Below are 14422 nucleotides of genomic sequence, written 5' to 3'. Positions count from 1 at the left end.
ATATGGCGCATACATATGCACAATATTATCCTGCTTACTTGTAAGTAGCGAGTTGCGATATCCACCTGCCACTCACACCAACACAAATACTCATTGTATTCATTTCCCTGTAAGCAAAAAATATCTCGCAAATCACTTAGAAGTCACACCTAAGCTATAGAAATCATGGCGTTTGATATCGCTGTTAACATTCCTCATTTCATGCAAACACAGAAGAGTTCGAAAGAAAGAGACACTTTGCTCCCACAAAGCATGACAATTTTTGCAGACAAATAAATTCAACGATCGGATCCCAATTATCCGTTGGTACATTAAAAATTGACATTGACAACTATTAATCATGCATTGTGTAAACTTTAGTCCCGAACTAGATTCCTGTTCCAACACAGGATGCGCAAGCAATGACTTTAATTTACAAGCAACCGTAGATTATTGTAAGTGGAATTCGAGGCTTTCCACAACGGTTCAAAACTCCGATTAGTTGAAGGTAACTTCTCTCGAGCGTCGCCACTACTTTTATTGAGAAAATGAAACAGACGTTCAATGTCTATCCATCGAGTATTATTAATAAAAACCCCACTAAACAAATCTCTAAAAGTGGGCCAATTCAAAATACCACCATCGAACACCTCAATATTACACGGAGGTATCGCCAAACTGTGAAAGTCATCTACATTCAGAGGATTTATTACAAAATTCGAGTCTAATCTAGAATTCCCAACACCTAATATTGAAGAGCTAGATGCTTGTGCTCCTCCGTCAAGAGAAGTGTGAAATGATGAACTCTGGTTTTTGTCTGTAACATCGAGAGGCTGCATTTCCGACAGGATTTCACAGGGATAATCCAATAACGAAACGACCGAACAATTTAGAGATGATTTCGATGACATTTCTCTACGACACTGAAGTTTGGATGATAATCTTTTAATTGCAGAAGCGCAAATTATATATTCTTTGGAAGAAACGTGAAACTTGCTATAACCGATATCTTCGGGGTTTTCTATATGTTAAAGGCAGTTATTTAATTTTTCCTCAACCGATTTCCACAATTTTCAAATTTCCTCAATCCTAACCTCTAAATCATACATAAAAATCCAAATCGTCTTCCTTCATCATGTTGGAAGAACGAGAAAAAGAGTAGCTATATTAGTTTTGCCACCAGGGAAACTGCGCATTACGCACGGAGGGTGAACATATTACACATTTGGGGAAAAATTACTCATGCATCAACATTTTTTTTGATTAGGGTTACTTTTTTTTAACAAAAGTAACTATATACCCCAAAAAAACGTAAATTAATTTTATATCAAATTATAGTTAAACCAGTAATGAAAAGCCAAAGTCGGGCGGTGCCGATATAGCAATGTCTATATCTGAACCGATTTCCACCGAATTTGACATACTTTTTCTAAGCTCAGTGTATACATTTGGTGCACAATAAGAGGCTAATCGGGCGAAGATATATATGGGAGCTACATCTAAATTTTGACCAATTATCTCCAATTCATCCTTGGAACAAAAAAATGTTTTGTGCAAAGATTCATATTGATCGGGCAATAAATGCGACCAGTACTCTGTTTACACAAATACATGCACAGACGTATGTAAGTATATATATTCATAAATCGACTAAGAATGTGATTCTATGTAGATAATCAAAAGGAAATATGGGTCTAAACCTGACCACAGTTTATGGTATAAAAATATTTTTATGTGTGTTTCTTAAATGTTGTTTTGCAATTATTTTAAGTGCTAAATATTCGATTGCTTAAGTCTGGGGTATGCCCCTATTGGCTTTGTGTTTTTCAAAACGAAAATGACAGCTTTGCAACATTAGCTGATCGCAACCAATATCATGAATAACTTTTTTAGGCTATTGATGTGACGACTTTGGTGAAAAATAAGCACTTTAAATATTAAACATTCTCCAGTAAATGAGAATCATGTTCGCTTCTTGTCTGTCCCAAAAATTATTACCTAAAAATTCTTTCTGCTTTAGTATTTGGGAAGGGAGGACTGTAAAAAAGTGTTAAAATAGTAAAACAAATGAATTGTACATGCCACTAATTACACATGAACAACACACGATATGTGCAATTGCACAAATTTTTGTATTTACGCAATATGATTACATTTTTGTGTATTTTTTGGTGCTGCCTGAAAAGAAAATAATAATGAGAATTGAATATTGATGTATGCTATTTAAAATTGTAACACAGCAAATTGTTGATATGTCAACAATATTGATTACGAATTTAGAGAATAATAAGAACCAAGCCGAAGAAGCAAAATTAATAATTTGGTTTTGATTTTATTATTTCCGCTGTCCTGTCCGCTAATGGATTTTGAGCGATCGCGAAACAATGAATACGTGATTTGTTGTTATGACGGCCACAAACAAACGAAACACTTGTTATTTTTGTTTTGCTCACTACAAGTACCGAAGTAAGTTTGATGCAAACAGGCGATGTTGTGGACTGTATTTTTGAAATAAATCCAAAATACACCAATGAGGGTGGAATAACAGGCTTGTTAGGATCAATATTAATGAAGAGTCTGGACCGTATCCGGCTTGAAGGACTAATGTTAAGTTCACACTATAGAGACTCTGGGAATCAAGTGCCGGCGACCTCTCCCAATGGAGCTAGCATGGTACAATGAATTCAAGGCAGAACTACCATATGATTTCAATTGTTTTATTTTTCTGGCTTAATATGTCAACTTCATTTGCTTATGTGTGTGTCTTCTTTTCAATAATAAATATATATAGAACATGATTTTGAAAAGAAATGTTGACCTTTTATTCAGTTTTCGCGGTTTTTATTTATTTATTTAAAATCAATGCAACAAGTTGTTTGCTTTTTTATTGTTTTGATAGCAATTCTGACATTACAAGCCAAACAGGTGGACCTCTATACTTGCAATTTTTTCAAAGTTAGCCTACCTTGTATTCATTGTACCATGGGAGCTAGTACGTCGAATACGTACGTGTGGGCGTCAAAGGATTAGAGGATGTAAAAAACACAATTGTTTTGGTAGAGGTTTGGCCAATTGTCTTACATATTTATTGTTGGTAAACGATATAACCTTTTCTTTTTACAACTAGTTTAACTCAAGCTTCCAATTTAAGCGCTATTGATGGCTTCCGATTTAAGCTTCTAGTCGATCGATACTCAACTTAATTGTATTTGTTTGTGTGGACATGTTTATTTAGATGCCTAAAGATTGGCGGCATGAAATCTCTCGTTGAAATCTCTCTATTCTTCTACAACAGAGATATAGTAATTGGGAGTAGTCAGATTTTAAGGGCTATGTTCTTTCAAATTAGTTGGTGGGTGTTTAACTATTTTTAAACACCAATTCTATCTTAAACAGTAAATATGACTGTTTTGAAACTCTAATCGTAGATAACCAAGTACAACCAAAGATTAACATACTTTCTATAATTGCCGCGCATTTGTCATTGTTAAGAAATAAGTTTGACACCTATTTAGCCCTACTATGCATTTTGTATCATATATGAGAGAACCAAGTTTTTTTAATTTTTCACATATGTTATCTCCAAAAAATAGGTAAAAGTCGCCATAATAAGTGAGACGACAGCAACGAACAAGATCAAAGAACAACCCCATATGTATATGCAATTTCACAGTAAAACTAGTTAAAAAAATTGTTTTTAGCTATAAACCATGTTATTTAAATCTAAATATTTAAATGACGAAATGATAACTAATTTAGTTAATCAATTTTCCGAGAGCGAAGATGATTTAGATGATAATAGTAGTGATGAGGAAGAATTTTCAGAAAACTTTAATCCTACAATAAGCGGATCACACACCGAGTTACCCGGGGATAATACAGAACCTGACGATGATATAGACGACTTCGATAAATGATTTACCAATAACGTATTTGAACGAAAATGAAACCATTGGCCAATTCACTGCAAACTCCAAAAAAGAAATTGAAGACTTGAAATGTAAATATAGGAAAATTTTGTGGAAAAATCAAAATCTTCAGCTATCACCAGAAACTGTACAGTTCAAGGGTAGTGAAACGCTCTCCGCAGAAATAATTTCGCTGAGTACTCCGTTGCAAATTTTTAAATATTTCTTCAACAATGAGCTTATGTCAAAAATTGTTGAAGAATCGAATTACTATTCTGCTGAACTCAATATTGACAATCCAATAACGATAAATGAAAAAGATTTGCAAGCATACATTGGAATTTGTATAATGACATCAATGCACCATGTGACAAATTTGCGCAGATACTGGTCATATGAGGTTGGTAATCAAATTATAAAAGAAACTATGTCTCTTTCTAAGTTCGAGAAGATTAGAAGAATTCTTCATTTCAATCGAAATTCTGAAAATGTACCACGTGATGACAAAAACCATGATCGAATTTTTAAAATACGTCCTGTTATTGACGCTCTATTGAAAGGATTTGCGACGGTAGCAATGGTACAAAACCTTTCTGTAGACGAACAATTATGTTCAACAAAAGCTAAAAGTTACTTGAAGCAATACATGCCAATGAAACCCCATAAGTGGGGATATAAGCTCTTCGTTTTAATTGGTGCCTCAGGCTTTACATATGAAGAGAATGAAGTAAGGTTGACTTCAGAAAACAATTTAGGGTCTGTTGCAAATGTTGTCATTCGACTTTTATGCGATGATCCAAGCAATATGAATTACCGTGTTTACTTCGACAATTATTACACGACTTTGCAATTAGCTGTGGAACTACATAAAATCGGCATACTAAGCATTGGTACTGTACGGCGATATAGACTTCCATCGTGTATGCTACCAACAGAGTGGTCCATGAAATCCCAACCCAGAGGAACTTGTCATGAGTTTACATGTGCCGTAGAAGCAGTAAATGTAAGTTCGGTAGTTTGGAAAGATACCAAATTAGTTCATTTTCTTTCGACCTGTTCTGGAAAGTTGCCAGTTCATTCTGCTCGAAGATATGATAGGAAGAATAAGCGAGTGATTGAAGTGGAGTGCCCAAATAGTGTAAAGATTTATAACACACACATGGGTGGTGTTGACCTTCTTGATAGCCTTATTAGGCGCCATAAAATTAAACTCCGATCCAAGAAATGGTATATACGAATATTTTACCATTTACTGGATATTACAACAGTCAACTCGTGGATACTGTATAAACACATTTCAAAAGAGCGAAATGGGAATAAAACTTTATCTTTAGCGGATTTCCGCATTGAAATCGGGGTAAGTTTATGTAGAATCGGCCAAACAGTGAAACCCCTTGGAAGTCTATCGACTCGCGTGTCTCAAGAAATAGAAGCTAAAAAAAGGAAAGCCTAACGCAGCTTTTATTCCATCAAAAATATGTTCGAGAGGATAATTTATCTCATATTCCAGTATGGGCGAGAGATCGGCAGCGCTGTAATCTAGCTGGATGTTCAGGCTCATCTTATATTTATTGTGAAAAATGTAAAGTACATTTATGCCTCAATAAGAATTGTAACTGCTTTTCAGTTTTCCATGGCCATTAACAAAACGTGATCTCACTTACTTATACAGAAATGTATAAATATCCTCTATAAAAACTTCTTGTATGTATGTATAATGAAAAACGAATAATCAAAAGGAATTATGTTTTTATGTTAATATTTTCCATTAATTTTTTAAAATCTTCAAGAAGAATTATGTTATTTTTTATACTAAATGTAAGAAAATGCCATTACTTTATTTCAATTCCAAATAAATATCAATAATTAAATTTTTGAAATATATGTGTTTGGTTTTAATACATAAGTGCATGATGTCTCATATATAATATTTTTTTACTCGCAAACCAATTTAGAAAATTCTGTCTTATGGTTGCTGGGTGAAACAACTTCGCAAAACTGCAGAAATAGCCCTGTAGTATGGATACGAGTGTTCTTTTCTATTTCAAATTCAAGACTAAATTTTATTTCATGAAAATATTTTTGTTGACATTTTATACAAAGGTATAATTCTTAGCCTACTTGATGTTTATTATATTTTATAAGCACAGTTTATTTTATACTGAGTGCCACCACAATACTCCTTCCCCAGTGACAACGTTAGGTATTTATTCGTACAGTTCTTCCAGATCGAAGCGTACGAGTGTGAATATCAGGTGGAACTGTAAGTGGTGGTGATTCTTCCGCTGGAATGTCATCTTTTAAGATTGAATCTGGTTTTAGGCGATCAACTGATATTGTTTTTTGCTTTCCATTTACATCGACCAAAAATGTTTTCTCTCCTTTCGATACAACGGGGAATGGTCCAGTGTAGGGAGGTTGCAATGCCGGTCGTACAGCATCATTTCTGAAAAAAAACAAATTTTGCAAGTTTTCATGCTTCCGGTTCATAAACTTTGGAAGTACCATGACGGTTCACCTCTGTTGCTTTGACTTTACTCATATCAGCCTTAAATTGCAGAACCCAATCGGAAGTTACTTTCGTAGTTTTTGATTCTGTAAAAAATTCTCCAGGCAACGTTAACTCCATGCCATAAACTGAAGCTGCAGGTGAAACGTTCAAATCGTGGTTAATAGATGCACGTAGTCCTAGCATTACAATTGGTAAGACTTTAGACCAACGCTCTTTCTCGTGACACATTATAGATGATTTAAGGGTCCGATGCCAACGTTGAATTTGACCATTGCATTGAGGGTGGTAAGGCGTAGTGCGAGTGACTCGAACTCCTATCAATTTTGAAAATTCTCTAAACAAGGCGGATTCAAACTGTCGTCCTTGATCTGTCACTACTTGAGAAGGCACTCCAAATCTTGATATCCATCCACTAAGAAATGCTTTTGCAACAGATTCAGCTGTGATATCTTGCAGTGGAAAAGCCTCGGGCCATCGGGTGAATCTGTCAATACACGTTAGACAGTACCTATACCCTTCCGACGGTGGAAGAGTTCCAATTATATCGATGCTTACTACATTAAATCGCTCGTCTGGAATTGGGAATTGCTCAACAGCACTTTTCACGTGGCGTACAACCTTGACTTGCTGACACTTTAAGCATGATTTAGCCCAAGTTGAAATTTCTTTCCGCATATTCGGCCATACAAACCTATCCGATATCATCTTAATTGAAGATTTTGCGCCGGGATGTGATATGTTGTGTATCATGTCAAATACTTGCTTTCGGAAAAGAGATGTGATGTACGGTCTTCCTTTAGATGTTGACACATCACATACGATTTCTTTTTTCGACGTTGGAATTTCAAGAGATTTCAGTTCCAAATTTGATGGTTTTTCGTGTGCAAGTAAAGATTTAAATTCTTCGTCTTTCGTTTGATCTTCGGCTAGTTCTGAATAATTCAAAGAAGATGAGAACGATATCGTGTTGACACGAGACAATGCATCTGCAGTTGAATTTTGTTTTCCAGGTACATGACGAATGTCTACCGTATGCTGTCCAATAAAATTTAAGTGACGAAGTTGGCGTGGAGATGCTTTATCGTGTCGTTGATTAAAAGCAAATGTAAGCGGTTTATGAACTGTGTATATGCAAAACTGACGTCCTTCAAGAAAATGTTGGAAATACTTCAATCCTGAGTATGCCGCCAAAAGTTCGCGATCATAAGCACTATACCGTGTTTGTGTCTGACAACTTCTTTGAGTAGAATCCGCGTGGTTTCCATTCACCATCAATTAGTTGTTGGAGGGCAGCTCCCATACCTGTATCTGACGCGTCTACCCATAAAGAGGTCTCTGCGGATTCAATAGGATATGCCAAAAGTGCTGCGTTCGCAAGTTGGGTTTTGCATTCTTCAAATGATTTACGTAATTCTGGAATCCAAACTATTGGCGTTTTGTCGTTCTTCTTTTGACGAGATTTAGGGCACTTAGCGTTGCTTGAGCTTGGGCGGCTCTCGGAATAAAACGTCGATAAAAATTGATCATTCCCAAGAATCGGCTCAATTCATTGACAGTTTGGGGCAATTTGTACTGAAGGATTGCAGAAACACGTTCTGGACATGGAGTAAGGCCGTCTTGTTTCACACAGTATCCCAGAAATTCCAGAGAGTTCTAGCCAAATTCGCATTTTTCATTATTGATAGTTATGCGATATTCTTGTAGTCGAGAGAATATTTGCCGGATATGATTTTCGTGCTCTTCTTCATTTTCAGACGCTACGAGTATGTCATCGATGTAGGCAAAACAGAAGTCAAGTCCTCGTAAAACCTCATTAATAAAACGTTGTAATGTTTGCGCAGCGTTCGTAAGACCAAATGGCATGCGCGTGAACTCAAACAATCCAAATGGCGTAATTATAGCAGTCTTTGAGATGTCTTCTTCTGCCACACGAATCTGAAAGTATGCTTTGACCAAATCAATTTTTGAAAATACTTTCTTACCAGCCAGCATATATCCAAAATTCTGGATGTGTGCTACGGGGTAACGATCGGTTATTAAGAGAACGATAATCTCCACAGGGGCGCCACAACCCGTCACCTTTTGGTATCATGTGTAACGGACTCGCCCAAGAACTTTTTGATAGTCAGCAAATTCCTAACTGCATCAGATAATCTTTGCGCCTTGACGGAAACTACTGGTCCATTTGTATCAATATGGTGTGTTATTGGATGTTTAACTGGAGGCAATTTAATATTGGGTGTCGTGACGTCGACAAATTCGGAAACAATTGATTTATATCTTCCTGGGGCATCTGAAACTACCTTCAATGAGAAATTCTGATCAAGGGAGCAATATCCAGGCACTTTAAGGTTCGTCGTTGAATCAATTAGTTGATTATTTTTAACGTCCACAAGAAGACCAAAATGTTTCAGAAAGTCTGATCCAATTATTGGCTGTGCGACATCAGCAACAATAAAAGACCAGAGAAATTTGCGTCGCAGACCAATATTGCAACTTACAATTTTCGTCCCATATGTTCGTATTTTCGTATTGTTTGCTGCATAGAATACAAATGATTTAGGTGGACTTTTCTTCTCTTCAGCCGTTGGTGGTAAAACTGAAATGTCGGCTCCAGTATCTCTAAGGTACCTGTACTTCGATTGTTTATCTTGAATGAACAGGCGACTTATCTGTAGGCCACACTCATCCGTCACCGTAGATGAGGTGCCTAATTGTTTTCCGCTGCTTCGAAGGAACAGGGTGACCGACATTTTGTAGCCTTCTTACCAAACTTGTAATGGTACCCTCAAACAGATGATCTTGCTCGTGAATTGCTTCTTGAACTCGATAACTGGGGTTGTTTCTTTGTTCACCTCTTATTGACAGACTATCAATCTTTGATAACAACTCGGATACTTGCCTTTCGAGAGATTGCAATCGGTCATCGTCGCTTGTTGAAACCGCATTTACTACCCCAGAAGCATCCGGTTGGTCATGAATCTTATCTGCCATCTGCCTTCGCTCACCGACAATATTGCTCTCACTGTTTGTGGAAGGCGTTGGATCCACAAGGTTTTAAGCAACTCTTCAGACACTTATCCACATGCCAATTCTCGCATTTCTCTCAGCAATCCAGAAGGCTTCTTGTCACCAATGCACACGTTTTCCAATAGCTGCCGTAGTCTCTTTTCTTCTGATTCCATAAATTCGTTCAGCAATGTCTTCTTAAGCGTATCATATTTCCCATTCGCTGGAGGATTCTCCAAAACATGGCTCACATGGCTTAGGATGTTGCTTTCCATGGACCCAACTAGCGTGTGGAACTTCGTTTCGTCGGAAGAAATTCCTGCTGTTACGAATTGAGATTCCAATTGAATAAACCACAGCCTTGGATGTTGTCGCCAAAATGGTGGAACACGTAAAGCAACACGGGATATTTCCATTGAATTTTTTTCGGTTGTCATGTTTGAAATTTGTTATTTTTCGTTCGGGGTCACCAATGTAGTATGGATACAAGTGTTCCTTTAAGTGTATATACTTATTTTCATTTTTTATTAATACAACAATCTTATGATTGCTGTTTCTGGCAACTGTATTACAGCTTTTTAGTGGTGGAAAGGTCATAATCACATTCCCTTCATATGTCATTCTTAATCTTAATATTCTAATGGGTATAGAATAATAGTGTAATGCCTACGTTTTCTAAACATAGATCAATTATTAGGATTCTTAATGTATTAGCTATTATCTATGTTTCCATAAGCAATCCTACAGGGTATTTATTTGGTCCACCTAATGATTGAGGGTTTTTTGCTCTTCGATACGCTCTACACAAAGGGAATATATTTATTTAACAATTTACTTTTATTTTCACGAATATTGGAAAGATACCCATAAAGTATATATTATTGATAAAAATAAAATTCTGTGTTTATTAAGCTGTTTTAATGTTTGCCATACGGATTTAGTTTGACTTGAGCTTAATATAGCTGTAGCGACCGATACTAGTCTATTAAGGTCTTAAGCCACGTTCTCAAGTCAATGTGGCTTTAAATTTATATATTAACCGAGAATATAAATATTATCCGATGATTCAAAACCTGAAGAGCATCAGCAAAATCTTTTTTTTTTTTTTGGTCCATCTTAACTCATAAATAGCTCAATCGATTCAACTCAGCGAGATAGGTAAATTGATATATGAAGTCGTGGGACCAATATTTCGAAGTGCTATCATCAATCATACTTATAATACCCCCAATTCAGTGTTGTAGGATATAAACAATATTACAAAATGTACAATGCAATACAATTAGTCAAATTGATACATGCGATATAAGAAATTACGAAAAATTAAAAAAATATATATATCAGAAAAATATTATTTATTCACATTTTTGATGGAGTATTTTTACTCGATTTTTTGGATCATGGCGGAAAAGAATAAAATCAAAAACACCGGATATACATACTCCAACAAAAATATTTTAAATTACATTTTTGTTGGAGCATATTTAATCGATTTTTTGTATTTTATCCTTTTCTGCCATGAGACATTATGAATTGATAAATCAGTTCAGCCGTTCTTAAGTTATTATCGTAATAACTAACATTTTCTTTTATATATAATCAGTATTATTATGTATGTAATGTGATGTTCACGGCTTGGGGAAATATTTTTAAGCCTACCTAATAGTTTAGCTGGCGCTTAAAAACCCCATTGGCTGCAAATGTTGATTTTTGTATTTTTTTTGCCGACTTCTGATAACAATTGATTGATAAATTCAGTTCCCTTATCCGATTTCAACGTCAAAATTCCATTAATCAATTTTCCACCAAAGTTTTCACAACAGTCTTTGCATCTTTTATCTCCACAGGAAAAGCTACAATATATTTTGTTAGTTCGCACTGTGCTGTGAGAACATACCGGTAATTCCTGGATATTCTAAGGGGGCCTATCAGAGGCCTAACAAAGTTGTAAACGTCGAAAACGTCATAAAGCTGTATAAAAAGTATGAAATGTATTTAACGTCATAAACCTGAAAAATGTTGTGTTATAATCATAATTATGCTCAATTCCTCTAGCTCTTGTTACTTAAAAGATTCAGTAAGTTTTTATATATATTTTACTTTGTTAAAAATAATGTATTTAAAATAATTTGAAAACTTTGAACTTTGTATGAAACAAATTACAAATGTATATTGCGGATAGTACCCACTATACTATATAATCACAACTTATATAATATGAACATGTGTAAGATTCTCAAAATGTAGACTTTTATAAAATTTACTTTTTGTGATCTTGATGTTTTCTTAAATAAAACATTTAAATTTAATTAAATGAATCATAAAATATACAAAATACATATCACGCCATCTACAAAATGTCGCGTATACTGCTTGATGTGTGTTTCATTGCATTTGTACATGTTGACAAATAGAACTGACAGATGTCAACCAAGAAACGCCAAAAACAAATTAGTTTGAGCGGGAGATAACACTACTTTTCAACAATTACAAAAATTTTATATATTTTAAAATGTTAAAAAGTCCGAGTGATGAACAACAACCAGATGGGTTTGGACAAAGTTCTGGAGCAACCGGTGGTAGGCCCCTTCATCCATATTGGTACAGATATACAAAAATAACTGAACGAGGAAAAGCTGTTGCCCAGTGCAATAGGTGCAAGCAATTAATCCGCAACACGGCTATTAACAGAATGCAGTCACATCGGTAAGTACTCCATATTAATATTAAAATAACGATTAGTTATAAATGCGTTTTTGGATCTTTAGGAAAAAATGCAATGTTGAACAGATTGACGAGGACAACGGAAGTGATTTACTTGAAGCGGTTATATCCCAAAAAATGTAAGCATGCATTCGTTTTCAATTTACATGTATTAAAATATCACTATTACTTTCAGTTGTCATGTACACAGACATCAAATACTCAAACTACTATTAAGTTGAGCTTTATCTTTCAACAAGTTGAGCTTTATCTTTCAACAAGAAAGATAAAGCTCAACTCGACATTCGTACTGCCAGGTTTTTTCGCTTGTAACATTCCTTTTGTTGCAGCAGGTAATCAATTCTCCAAAGATTTTTGCAAAGGAATGCAACCATCGTACAAACCACCAAGCAGAAAAAGGATATCTGGACCACTATTGGATGCAGTGCATAAGGAGCAAATCGATTTGAATGCCAAATTTTTAAAAGAAGGTACATATTCCGTACTTCTTATTTACGGATGGAAAAATTCAGCATCAAACACAAAAAATGTCGCAGCATTACTGCACAACTGTGACCACTGATTTTTTTTTTTTGGAATCTTACGACTTTTCATACATGAGAGAAACTTCAGAAAATCTCACTGAAATGGTGAAAAAAGCTGCCAGTTAAGCCAAATATCGGTACAAAGTTGAAGTTTTCGCTGTAGTAACAGATAATGCTACTGATATGGTATCAATGGGCCGGAATGTTGGGCTGATTCATACAACGTGTAATGCCCACATGGGTAATTTGCTATCCAAAGATATCATCAAGAATTTTGGTATTCGTTTCGAGTTAAATTATCTTTGTGTGACTGGGAATAGCCAGAGGCGATCTACACGGCTACAGTCTCAACAAAACGATGATGTATTCGGTATGTTGGAGGACGAAGTTACTGAAAACTCTTCAATACTTAGAAAAGTACATAAAATTCTTAATGAATTTAAAAAAGTACATATTGAAAGAAAGTTGTCAATGCTTGGAGGAACCAAAGCGAAGTTACCATGTGCAACAAGATGGTGCGGTGAGCGTGATGGACTTTTTTGGTTGATAAACCGCATTTCCAAGATGAAGCAAATATCTGCAGAAACTAACACTTATGGAAAACCCTTGGTCAAATCCTATATAAGTGAGCTGCTCTATAAGGAGGATTTATTCAATCCGTTAAGGAACTATTTGACCTTTTGAATCCTGTATCTTTACTCATAAAAAACTGTCAAAAGTCTGAGTATTCTATAGCTGATGCAACAGAAGAATGGATAAAATTGCTTACCACGGCAAAACCAGAATTATATGAAGTGGCGGCAAAAAGATGTAGAATCAGTAAAGTTTTTAATAAATATAACCTCGCAGCAAATGTTTTGAATCCGCGATATAAGGGTGGAAGGTTGAACCCAGAGCAAATGCAAAAAGTTGAAGACTTTTTACTGGAAAATCTTGATGAACATGGATTACAATCATTTTCAGAAAACAAAAATGCGGCAGGATTTTTTGCCTTACTTTCGGAAAAAACATCCTAACCTGGGCTATTCTGGGAATTGGCTGAAATAGACACAAATCATTAACGACATTTGCACAAAAATTGCTCATGATACCAGCTTCAACAGCTCAGCTGGAGGGTATTTTTTCAAATTGGACACATGTTCATACCGATTTGAGGAACAGATTAGACCCAGAACGTTCTAAGAAATTGTTAGAAGTTTATTTTTCTTTAAGAATTAATGAAACAAAAGACGTCTCGCAGTATATAGAGGATACTGATTCCAGCGAAAACGAAAATTAAACGAAACAAATTACAAAATAATTTGTAATAACAGTATGTACCTGCTTGGAGGCCTTTGATTTAAAATGTAATTTAAATGAATTATTTAAGTTTGTTATGTTTTTTATTTCCTGTTTAATAAAACAAATATTTTAAAGAAAAACTGTATTGGACTTTAAGAGACAAATGTGTTTTTATTTCGTTCCTATTTTTGTCAAAAACCTTGTTTTATCGGGTAGGTTTACGACTTTTGTATGTCAGATACGTCATAATTTCCGACGGGCCATCTATGGGGCCTATAGTGTCTACAGATACGATCTCAAAGCTTATCGTTGGTGTATCGGTTTTCGTAAAACGTTCTTTCGAATGTCTATCCTGTTTATTTCATTTGCACTGTGGGCAGTTCGAGACATAGTTCTTCACCATCCTGTGCATATTCTTCCACGTATATCGCTGTTTTAGTTTTAATGATGTTTTCCTTACCCCCAAATGACCACCATGCATGGAA

General features: G+C 35.3%; 1 long non-coding RNA gene across 1 annotated transcript; it reads left to right on the top strand.

Moving 5' to 3' along the window:
- The first annotated feature begins 11819 nt into the window (after window positions 1–11819).
- Window positions 11820–14068, top strand: LOC131806808 (uncharacterized). The gene is made up of 3 exons (XR_009344174.1): window positions 11820–12114; window positions 12177–12251; window positions 12308–14068. It is a non-coding gene; the product is annotated as an uncharacterized LOC131806808 (long non-coding RNA).
- Window positions 14069–14422: the final 354 nt, after the last annotated feature.

Source organism: Musca domestica, unplaced genomic scaffold (assembly GCF_030504385.1).
Source record: "Musca domestica strain aabys unplaced genomic scaffold, Musca_domestica.polishedcontigs.V.1.1 9, whole genome shotgun sequence".
NCBI lineage: Eukaryota > Metazoa > Arthropoda > Insecta > Diptera > Muscidae > Musca > Musca domestica.
The sequence above is the reverse complement of the archived record's forward strand: the minus strand, read 5'-3'. Positions and strand labels throughout refer to the sequence as shown.